Genomic DNA, 11,727 nt, shown 5'->3' on the forward strand with positions numbered 1-11,727 from the left:
GAAAAGAGAGGAGCGGTGGTGTTCCCCGACAGAGGGGACGGGAACACAAGCTGAAGCAGGTGTGGGAGGGCGGTGGGCAGCTCAACCTGAGCTGAACCCAGAGCCGAGAACAGGTGACCAGGCTGCCAGGGTAGACCCCAAATGCTTTCCACAATTTCTGAACCAGGTAAGTGCCACTGTCTGGCAGAGAGAGACTGGCAAGGTGAAGGAAAGATTGGAAGGGACAGAAACCGAACTCAAGCCAGATCAGCTGCTGGGAATAGCCGAAAAGCACCCAGGTGGGAGCTGCTGGACCCAGGCTGGGCCCTGTCCTCAGGGCTCCATCTCTGCAACTTTGCCCCCTGCCCCCGCCCTGCCCCGCCCCAGCAGGCTACTTTCCTGGCGGCTGAGCCACCTTCCTGGAAAGACAGAAGCCTTGTTCTTACCAGCTGTGATGGGTTTGGGCCCCGTGCTCCCTCCGGCACCAATCACTGAGGCTCACGCCCACCTAGGGGAATGGGGGGGGCACCAGGGTCAGCCCGGCAGTGAGGGCTCCCCCTCCACAAGGGCTGCTAGACCAACACCATTTTGCATGTTGAAGAGTTGTAAGAGTGTGCCCTTGGGGGCCCTGCTGCCTCCAATCCTGCTCTACCTCCTATGAACTGTGTTACCTTAATCTCCCTGTGCCTCAGTTTCCTTATCCCTAAAATGTCAATAATAACAGTACCTATGGCATCGGGCAGCCCTGAGGGCCACGTGAGTTTAATGCGTCAAGTTCACAGCACAGTGCCTGGCACGCAGTTGAGTGCTGTGTGTGTTTGCAATCACTGTGATTCTAACTACAGAGGCTTCTATGGAACCATTCATTGCCAAGGACTGACTTTCCCTGCTTGCTCCGGCCTTCCTCTTTACTGCCCAATAAACAGTCATGTTGCAAATCCTCCTGGCAGCACATCTTCTCTGAAGGTGGAACCCCCCACCACCCAGGCATCCAGGTACTAGTGCACCCAGAGAGAAGGCCAGGCGTGCACACTGGGGGCTGAGGGTGAGACATGGACAGAAGTGGGAGCACCCCAGCTCTGGATAAGAAGGCCAGAGCCAGAAAGGAAAGGGCCCAGGCAGGAACTTGGGGGAAAGGCCTGGTTCCCCAAGCAAGAGGGAAGCGGTTCCCGAGACTCAGGAGCAGAGCAGGGGGGTGATCCAGCCTAAGCCCATGCGGGCCTCTGGGTGGCCAAATATGGAACAAGGGAAGCATTACGGGGGAGAAGCAGGTAGTGGGAACAGAAGGTGGCATGGAAGGGGGAGAAAGGAGGAGCAGTGGTCAGAATAATGGGGTGGAGGATGCCTGGGTGGCTCAGCGGTTGAGCGTCTGCCTTTGGCTGAGGGCATGATCCTGGGGTCCTGGGATCGAGTCCCACATAAGGCTCCCTGCATGGAGCCTGTTTCTCCCTCTGCCTGTGTCTCTGCTTCTCTCTGTGTGTGTGTGTGTGTGCGTGTGTGTGTGTGTGTGTGTGTTTCTCATGAATAAAGAAATAAAACCTTTTTTAAAAATTAAAAAAAAAAAAAGAAAGAATAACTGGGCAGCTGAATGGAGTGAACTCTCTGGTGTTGAGAACTGAAGCTTCGACAAAGTCATTAATTCACCCCCACGGAACTGGAACCCCCTCACTCTTTCCCATTTATTTATTTATTTTTAAGGTTTTATTTGAGACAGAGGGAGACAAAGCAGGAGCAGGGTGGGGAGGGACAGAGGGAGAGGGAAAGAAAGAAGCAGGCTCTGAGGGAGCCCCATGGAGTCATGGTCCCAGGGTCATGACCTGAGCCGAAGGGCCCACTCTTTCTCCTTTACATGCCAGAGCTCACACCTGACAACCACCAGCGTTTCTCCAGGATCAACACCCACCCTTTTGGGTGTTTGTCTGCCGCTGAGAGATCGGCCTGCAAGCAGAGGTTCTGCACAGAGACTTTTAGGCCGGGCTGAGTTCCAGGGGGACGGGCCCAACATCGTGACCTCCGAGCCCCACAGGAGCTGCAGCTTGGCAAAGGGAAGGGCGCAGATCAGTCCTGGCCCACAGCAGAAGGGACACTGTGGCCTCTCCCTGTGGCACAGTGGACACTGTGGTGGGTCGTCCATCCCCTTCAATTAAGGACCTGTTCCCCCTGCTGCTGGGGGCGCAGTCAAGGATCAGCCTTCAGTGCCAGCTCCTTCAGAGAGCTGTCCCCCCCATCGTGGCCAAGTCTGGGCCAGAGTCTACGGTATGACTGTCCAACTCCAGCTCTGGAATGCCTGTGGGGCTGGCCGGCGGTGGGGGGGGGAACCTGGGGTTCACGCTGCAGACTCCACTCCCCTCCACCCGCTGGCTCTCAGATCCTGCGTTCCAGAGAACCCAACTTGTGACCAGTTTTGTTCCCATCTAAGATGCGTGGGGCAGGGGGGTGAAGGGGACCTACAAATTAAAACTGTGGCAAAAGTTCAAAGATGTTTTTTTTTTTTTTAAGATTTTATTTATTGGGCAGCCCTGGTGGCTCAGCGGTTTAGCGCCGCCTTCAGCCCAGGGCATGATCCTGGAGACCCTGGATCGGGTCCCACATCGGGATCCCTGCATGGAGCCTGCTTCTCCCTCTGCCTGTGTCTCTGCCTCTCTCTCTTTCTCTCTGCGTCTCTCATGAATAAATAAAATATTTTTTTAAAAAATAAAGATTTTATTTATATGACAGAGTGAGAAAGCACCAGCAGGGGGAGCAGCAGAAGGAGAGGGAGAAGCAGGCTCCCCACCAAGCAGGGAGCGGGATGTGGAGCTTCATGTGGGGTTTGATGGGGGGCTAGATCCCAGGATCTTGGGATCATGACCTGGGCCGAAGGTGGACGCTGAGCTGACTGAGCCAGCCAGTCATCCCCAAAGATGCTTGGTTTTTGTTTTTTGTTTTTTAAGATTTTATTTATTTGACACAGAAAGAGTACAAGCAGGGGGAGCAGCAGAGGGAGAGGAAGAAGCAAGCTCCCCGCTAAGCAGAGACCTCCATGTGGGACTCAGTCCCAGGATCCTGGGACCATGGCCTGAGCAGAAGGCAGATGCTCAACCAAGTGAGCCATGCAGGCGCCCCTTCAAAGATGTTTTTAAATAAAACCTTTGTTGTGAGAAAAGTTAGAAATTTGATGCCATCTTGAGAATGGTAAAAAGAAAAAAAAAAAGGCTAAATGTTTGTCAGTGTTTTTGTTTTGTCCTTACAAAACAATGTTAATGGTTTCGTCTACAGCCACTTGGCTAATTGGTTAAAGTCACCATGTGATTGTGGTCAAGTTTATAGGTTTGTCTGGACAAGGCCTGGATTCTCTTCAGGAAAGAGCGTCTCCAAAAAAAAGTGACCACAGCTAAGGGCAGTCCCCCCAGGGGGATGTAACAAAGTGTAAAAGTAAACTAAAGTCTTTACATATTTAAATGGGAGGCTGGATGCTCTCCGGGCTAAAAGGAAGCCCCAGTTCCGAGGCTGCCAGGATCTTGAGCGTCCAGCCCCTAAGAGTGGAGGGTGCGCCCTCTGCTGGAGAGAAGGCCGAGGCCCCGCCGCGGGGACGTTGGCTTGGAGATTTGGGAGGCCCTCGTGAGAGAAAGGGGGGTTCAAAGAAAATTTTCTCCACCCACAACACTTCTGACACCAAATGTGTGGGTTTTCCACACCAAGCAGTTCTCCAATTCTCTGCAGACTCCCACCTGGGTGTCCTACTATTCAGTTCTGGCGGTCATTTGGGCTAACACAAACCCTACAGGTTAAGGGGTGAGTCCCACCAGATTGCCCCACTTCAGGTGCCACTTGCAAGTATCGGGTCCCTAGGTACCCGCTCTTCTCTCTGACCTGGCTACCAAGTCAGGGATTTCCACGACTCCCTCCTCTGGTTGGATGATGGGCTACAATAACTCGCAGAACTCAGGAAAACACTATTCCTGGTTTATTATAAAGGATATCATAGACGATACAAATGAACAACCGGATGAAGAGGTACACAGGGCAAGGTCCAGAAGGGTCTCCAGCACAGGAGTTTCTGTCTGCCAGGAGTTGCGGTGTACCGCCATCCCACTCGTGGGAGCCTTCACCAACACAGAAACTCTTCAAACTCTCCTGTTTAAGGTTTTTATGGAAATTCCGTTATATAGGGCAGCCCTGGTGGCTCAGTGGTTTAGCGCCGCCTTCAGCCCAGGGCGTGATCCTGGAGACCTGGGATCGAGTCCCTCGTGGGGCTCCCTGCAGGGAGCCTGCTTCTCCCTCTGCCTGTGTCTCTGTGTCTCTCATGAATAAATAAAATCTCTAAAAAAAAGAAAGAAAGAAAGAAATTCCATTATATAGGCACAGCCGATTAAATCATTGGCCCAATCCCCAGCCCCTCTTTTCTTCCCAGAGATGGGAGAGGGGGTGCTGAGGGTTTTACCTCTCTAATTCCAGGATTGGCTCCTTGGTGACCAGCCGCCCCCATCTCCAAGAGTCAATTCGCATAAACTCAGGTATCTTTGAAAGGGGCATAGTATGGATAACAAAATATGCTCCTCACATCCCTCTCGCTGCTTAGGGAATTCCAAGAGCTTTAGAAATTCTGTGCCAGGAAGTAGGCAGGGGCGAGGCAGAGACAAAAGATTTTGTTTGTTTGTTTGTTTATTTGTTTATTTGAGAGAGAGAGAGCACAAGAAAGGGACAGAGACAGAGGGAGAAGCAGACGCTGTGTCCCTCCCAGAGAGGAGAAGGAGTTAAGGAAGCCTGTCTGTCCCCTCTTGGCTTTCCTTTGTCCTCACTGTAGACGGTACTGCTCCAACCTCTCCCCCCACCCCTGCAACTAACTGAATGGGGGTCTTCAGATAAAAACTACCTTTCCCAGAAGTTTCCTTTGACCACATGCTTCAGAAAGATCTGAGGCATTCTCAACTGTACTCCAACTCCATGAATTAAAAAATGCTCCTTTGCAACTCTGAATTTTAAATATCAACCAATGAGGAAATAGGATTCACTTAAAACACCTGGTTTTGCCTCTGACCACCTGCATTTTATTAGTACTTGTCAAAATATAGTTTCTGGTGAGGAAAAACACCTCCCACAGATGGCCTCCACCATACTGAAACTGAACAAGATAAGCAAGGTCCTCTAGCAAGGAGAGGAAGTTAGCAGGAGGAGGACCCCTGGCCAAAGATGGGTAAGTTGAGGCAGATGAGGGGAGGGCATGGTGGTGAGGCGGGAGAGAGAGGTTCTTGTCTCTCAGAGCCAAAGAATGAATCTCGAGGACAAAGGGGAGTGAGTAAAGCGACAGAAGTTTATTAAGCAAGGATACAGAAGAAGTTCTCAGGAGTGAGCGGGCTCCGGAAAGGGTTGCCAGGGCCTCCACTGACTGTTTTATTTAGAACTGACCAGGGAGCTGGTGGCCTTAGCATTCTTGTGACGTCTTGCTTTGAGGAAGGACTGGTGATAACATCCTTAATGGCTTCCTTCTTTTTAGGGTCTGATTAGTCTTTGTTGGTCACAGGTGGCTGTCATAAAAAAAAAAAAAAAAAAAAGACACGTCCCCCCCAATACAGCTAGGGCAGGGTGACCTGCTTTGTTCCCTTATCTCTGGTTCCCTCAGCATTTGAGGGATTCCCTGAGCCTCATCCGGTAGCCCCCCATCCATCTCTCCCTACCTAGCCTCACCTGTCCCCAACTCAGGGACAGATCATAATCGCTGGCCCCTGGATGGTTCTGGGCTTTGGGATTCAGCGCGTAATGCCCGGCTACGGCGTGGAACAGAGATGGGAGGGGGCCAGAGCAGCCTAAGAACAAGGCCCAGGCCAGAAACTCAAGCGAGGTGCTCAGGTGCCCCCCACCCCCCCGGCCCTCACCCAGGGGTGGCCTGGTCGGCCGCAGCCGGGGCCAGGAGGCGGGTGTCACGGCGCGGACGCCGGGGTCCGGAAGAGCGAACCCGGGACGAGCCAGGGACGAGCCAGGGACGGAGCCGAGTGGCGCGAGCCGGGCCGGTGTCCCCCCCCTCCCCCCGGCAGGTGGCCAAGCGACAGATTTCCTGGGCGACCGAGTGGCGGGGAGGGAAACCGCCCGGTCCTGCCACCTGCTGCCCGGGGCCAGAGCAGGCGCCCAGGTCGCGCGGCCTCAGAAACGCCGCTGGCCCGAAACCGGGGGCAGGCAGCCGGGGGCGCACCAAGGCCTCGCTCTGGGGGACAAGGGCGGCTGCCGAGGGTCCCCCGGGCCGCGCGGGGGGCGCCGGGGCGCGGCCGGGCGGGCGGGGGGCGGCGAGGACGGCGGGGACCGCGAGGACCGCGAGCCCCGCCCCGCCCCGCCCCGCCCCGCCGTGTCCCCGGCGACCGAGACCTCCGCGCAGGGCGGGGGCCGCGGGAGGGGGAGCCTGGCCCGGTTGCTACGCAACGGCCGGTGACGTCAGGCGATTGAGTTTGGTTCCCAAGGTAACTGGCCGGGCAGCTGGGCCGGGAACTATTTGTGTCTGTCCCCAGAGGGGCTGCGGAGCCTCCGGGGTCTGGCGCAGCCGAGGAAATGCGCCGCTGGCCCGCGGGCAGGCGGGGGACAGAACACAGAGGCCCTTTCAGCTCCCGGAGGCCGGCGACCCGGGCGGGGCGGCGTCTGCGCCCCACGGGAGGACGCCCCTCCTCCGCTCCCTGCCGCCCCGGCTCTCTCCCCACGCCCGAGGGGGAGGCCCTGCACCGGCGGGCTTTGTCCTACTTATAAACGCCCTCCTGGGTAAACTGGGGGAAGAAAGGGGCTTCTGTGTGCAGCGGCCCGGCCCCCCCGCCCCCAACCCCGCTGCACACAGTAGGCGCTCAGCACAGCACTCCCGGGCGCTCGCAACCCCACGTGGCGCTCCGATCTCCAGCGCCTCCCTACCTGTCCTCCGTGCCCTGGAGAGCGCATCAGCAGATGGGCTCCATAATCGGAGGGGCGGGGAGCACAATGCAGAAATGAGAGGTCCCCTTGTTCAAAAATGACCGAGGGACGATGTAGGAAACGGGCCCCAGTCCTGCCCACTAAGGACGAACTGCAAGAGGGTGAAAGTGACGCGTATGTGCGGACACTGAGGCAGGTGACATCAGCCATAGAGGAGAGAGGATAAGGTTCAAATCTGGAGTGGAAGAAGGTGAGGAACAAGACACAGCAGGAGCAGAAAGACCATCAGGTGCGCAAAAACAAAGCAGTGACCCAAATGTGGGCCTGAGAGCTGGCCTCAGGTTGCCAGGAGGGCCCCTAGGGCCACAGGGGGCTGTAACGGGCTCTCAAGACAGGCAATGCAGGCTAGCCAGGCCTCTCAGGCCCTTCCCACTAATGGCACCTGGTACAAGAGGATAACATCAAGCCTCCTGCAGTCTGTCTCCAGGGAGCCACCACCACCTCCCCTGGCACAATGGGCCAGACCAGGCTGGATCCAGGGACCTGGATATCTGGGTCCAGGTCTCAGAGAACTGGAATGCATCAATGTCCAGACCCGCTGTTTGCCCAGGAGCCCCGGCCGCTCGCCTGTCCCACCCAAGGGAGGCATCTGCCCCGTCCCTATAAACCTTCACATCTCTTGTCAACAGTCTGCCGACCAGGGGCTCTGAGGACCAGAAACATCCGGTATCTCTGAGAGAGCAGCCTCTGGACTATCTTTCCCAGGCAGTGAATTTCCACAGCCTGATCCTCACTTGAGAAAAGCCTGAAGCCCTCGTCCTCTCCTCTCCTCTGGGTGAAGCAGGCTCCATTCCTAGTTTCACAGACAGGACCTGTTCTAGGATGCAGCCAGGCGCACCTCCTACCCAGATCCGCCAGACTCCCCCAGAGGATTCCTTGGGAACGGGCCCCGGGCCTAGGAACCAGAGCTGGTGCTCAGAACCAGCTACATAATTTGTGGGGCCTAGGGCAAAATGAAAATGCAAGGTCCCTTGTTCAAAAAGTATTAATGTCAAGATAGGGGTGGGGGGCATCTAGCTGACTCAGTTGGAAAAGCATGCAACTCTTGATCTCGGGGTCAGGAGTTCTAGCCCCATGTTGGGTGTAGACAGTACTTAAAAATAAATAAATAAACTTATTTTATTTTATTTTATTTATTTATTTGATAGAGAGAGGAAGAGAACACAAGCAGGGGGAGTGGCAGGCAGAGAGAGAGGGAGAAGCAGGCTCCCCGCTAAGCAGGAAGCCTGATGAGGGGCTGGATCTCAGGACCCTGGGATGCTTAACTGACTGAGCCACCCAGGCGCCCCTAAATAAATAAACTTAAAAAAAAAAAAAGGGAATGTCAAGATGGTGACAATAGAGCATTGAAACAAGCTCTGGGGCCTCGAGTGACTGCATGGGTTGTACACTCCCAAACCCGCCCCACCCAACTGGCAAGCCCTAGACACCCAGCAAGGCGTCTTCCTGCAGAGTCCACTCGTTCCCTCTGTCAGGGTCCATCTGTTAGCTTCTCCCCATGCTGTGGCCAACCACTTTGGGGGGCACTTTCTTTTTTTTATAATTTTTTTTTAAATTTTTTTTTATTTATTTATGATAGGCACACAGGGAGAGAGAGAGAGGCAGAGACACAGGCAGAGGGAGAAGCAGGCTCCATGCACCGGGAGCCCAATGTGGGATTCGATCCCGGGTCTCCAGGATCACGCCCTGGGCCAAAGGCAGGCGCCAAACCGCTGCGCCACCCAGGGATCCCCTGGGGGGCACTTTCTTAACCACCCATTCCTCATAAACTGAGCTAGGGGTCCTCAGGCCCAGCAGATATCACATGGAGAGAATGTGTCCAATACCTTCCCATCAAAGGACCAAATCATAGACTACTTCCAGAAATGTTTATTTATGCAAATGCCAGATGTTTGGTTCTCTATTTTCAGCTGAAGAACACTTGCTCTTGAAAAAATATATGAGGCATCTCTGTAAGATGGTGAAATGTGAAATGTAGCAGCTGATTGATGAGGGTTTGGCACTAATCAACATTAAAACAACATAGAAGAACAAAAGTCAAGGGCGTGTTTACAGCCTCTTAAGGTCTATGTCACACCCAGGGTACATCTCACTTCGCCCTCGGGGAATCAGGGGAAGGAATCTCTGCCTCAGCCCATTGGGTTCATCTTCACCCTAGGATCAATGGGGACAATGGTAAAAGACCTCCCCTGCCTGGGAGTCTGCAGCCCCACTTCTCCTTCTTCCTGCTCCTGCCACCTCCCCGACCCTTCCACAGAGGTGACCCCAGGACAGCTCCCTGCTAGACTTCCTGTACACTAGCCTATGAAGTCTCTTACCCACCTGAGGCATCTATGGGCCCCTCCCACCTTTTTAATTGCCCTAGACCGGTTGTTCTTCACTCAACAGATCTTCACTTAAGACCTACTATGCATCAGATGCTGTTCTAAGCCTGGGGGTAAAGCAGAATAAGGCAGGCAAATACCTCTGCCTTCACGGAGCAGACATAAAGCAACCAAAAATACAATGCGATAACTTCCAACTTAGAAGTTCTACTGAACAGGGATCCCTGGGTGGCGCAGCGGTTTGGCGCCTGCCTTTGGCCCAGGGCGCGATCCTGGAGACCCGGGATCGAATCCCACGTCAGGCTCCCGGTGCATGGAGCCTGCTTCTCTCTCTGCCTGTGTCTCTGCCTCTCTGTCTCTCTCTGTGTGACTATCATGAATAAATAAATAAAATCTTAAAAAAAAAAAAAAAGAAGTTCTAAACAACAACAGAATGATACAATAGAGAATATCTGATCTGGGGACAGACTTTTTTTTTAAGATTTTATTTATTTGGGGGGCACCCCGGGTGGCTCAGTGGTTTAGTGCCGCCTGCAGCCCAGGGTGTGATCCTGGAGACCCGGGATCGAGTCCCTGCGTGGAGCCTGCTTCTCCCTCTGCCTGTATCTCTGTCTCTGTCTCTGTCTCTGTCTCTGTGTGTGTGTGTGTCACTCATGAATAAATAAAGAAAATCTTTAAAAAATAATAAAAATAAATTTTCAAAAAAGATTTTGTTTATTTATTTATGAGCTACATGGAGAGAGAGGCAAAAACACAGGCAGAGGGAGAAGCAGGCTCCCTGCAGGGAGCCTGATGCGGGACTCGATCCCAAGATCCCAGGATCACATACTGAGTGAGTCAAAGGCAGAGGCTCAACCACTGAGCCACCCATGTGCCCTGGAGGCAGTTACTTTAGATCAAACTTCCTCTGGGGACGAGGAAGGTCTCTCTGAGGAGGCAATAAGAGGCCAGGCACTCACCAGTTTGAAGGACAAGCATGATCAACCCAAGCAAGTTCAAAGGCTCTCAGGAAGTTGGGATGTTGGGTTCACAGGAACAAATGGTGAGTTTAGAATAAAGTGAGTGCTGAGAGATGAGGCCAGAGGCAAGGCCAGAAGAGGTAGGGCCTGGAAGAAGAATCCAGAAAAATCCAGAATAATTCATTGGGTGGTTTTAAGCAGGGTAATTATGGCAATTACCTGTTTAAAGCCTCACTCCAGCTACTGGGCAGAGAAGGGATTCACTGCACGTACCACCTGCTGTTTGGCGCATGTTTGCCCTTCGGCTTGATTGCTCCTACCTGGTGTTTGTGCAATAGCCTCTTTGCTGCTTGAGGGTGGAGGCCAGTCCTCCGACTTGTTTGGATCCCCACACCGCCTTACATCGAGTAGGTGCTCAGTAAATATTTACAAGTCAACTAGCTGACACTTTTGGATCTGCACGGATCTTCTGGAGTCTTGCCTCTCGGACCCGCATCAGTACCACCTGGGAGCTTATAGGAAAGTTAGAATCCCAGGCCCCACCCAGACCTCCTGAATCAGTTTGCGGCTTAGTAAGATCCTCCAGAAATTCGGATGCACAGTAAAGTTTGTGAAGCCATTCTAGAGAGTAGAATAACTGGAGGGCCAGACAAGGAGGTGGGGAAGGCGGGAGGTGAGCCCGGAGGTGAAGCCGGGTGCACAGAGTGGGCTCACTTGAGGAGTCTCCCTTAAAAGTGCCAGCCACCCTGAGTCACTGAGTCTGAGAAGAGCTCAGACCAGTAATAAAGCTAATATCTGGTGCTTTCTATGTGTCAGACACTGGTTTCTCAATCGTTTCCATGAGTTAACTAATTCTGTCTTCACGACCGCACTGTTACAACCTCCCTGCCAATACTGCAGATGAAGAAATCGAGGCCCCGTGAGGCTGGGGTTATTCCAGAATCTTCAGCAGGTACACACGCATTTGGCGGTACCTGGCGTCCACACAGGGCCTGTTCTGATTGGTCGCTGCCTGCCCTACTGATTATTCAATGTTTTGAACGTCGCCCTGGTTACGGAGCTGGACGGAAGAGGCATGATCCCAAGCAGTCCCCCGCGCCGGAGCCACCCTCTAAACCACGATCCTCTGTCCACCTAGCGCCTTCACCACCCAGGGCCAGCACACCTCAGGGACAAGTAATGTGTGTCAAAGTGTTTTTTGCGGGCTATAAAACCGAGTATGAATGCTAAGTGCATAGACTCCTCCGGGGCAGAAGGGAGAGAAGCCAGTGAAAGCTGCAGAAGCTGGGCCGCCAGGGGCCAGAGGAGAGATCGCTGTCGGGAATCCGAAAGGAAGGCCTCGCGGAGTAGTAGCCCCCGCGATCAGCCCTCGGGGAGGCTCTAACTTCCCAGGTACCCTGGGGCACTAACCCGGTTAGGCTGGGCCTGTCTTCAGGCACTGACTGGACCTCCTGGTATTGACCACTAGAGGGCGCTGCTCCCCAGCCTTCGTCCCACCCGACCCCACCTGCTCACCAGAAACTAGGACTTGGAAGGAG

General features: G+C 54.0%; 2 long non-coding RNA genes across 8 annotated transcripts; both read right to left on the reverse strand.

Annotated features, from left to right (window-relative positions):
* Positions 1-3,903: 3,903 nt before the first annotated feature.
* LOC111092396 lies at positions 3,904-11,127 on the reverse strand. The gene is made up of 3 exons (XR_005378818.1): positions 10,510-11,127; positions 10,190-10,336; positions 3,904-4,281 (listed from the first exon to the last, which is right to left on the reverse strand). It is a non-coding gene; the product is annotated as an uncharacterized LOC111092396 (long non-coding RNA).
* LOC102152002 lies at positions 5,254-6,204 on the reverse strand. Of its 7 annotated transcripts, none has more exons than XR_005378815.1 (3): positions 6,149-6,204; positions 5,637-5,765; positions 5,254-5,486 (listed from the first exon to the last, which is right to left on the reverse strand). It is a non-coding gene; the product is annotated as an uncharacterized LOC102152002 (long non-coding RNA). The 7 variants fall into 7 exon arrangements; XR_005378814.1 differs by lacking the exon at positions 6,149-6,204 and adding an exon at positions 6,059-6,128; XR_005378817.1 differs by lacking the exon at positions 6,149-6,204 and adding an exon at positions 5,835-6,051 and having other exon boundaries at positions 5,647-5,726.
* Positions 11,128-11,727: the final 600 nt, after the last annotated feature.

The sequence above is a fragment of the Canis lupus genome, chromosome 25 (genome assembly GCF_011100685.1).
Source record: "Canis lupus familiaris isolate Mischka breed German Shepherd chromosome 25, alternate assembly UU_Cfam_GSD_1.0, whole genome shotgun sequence".
NCBI classification, from domain to species: Eukaryota; Metazoa; Chordata; class Mammalia; order Carnivora; family Canidae; genus Canis; species Canis lupus.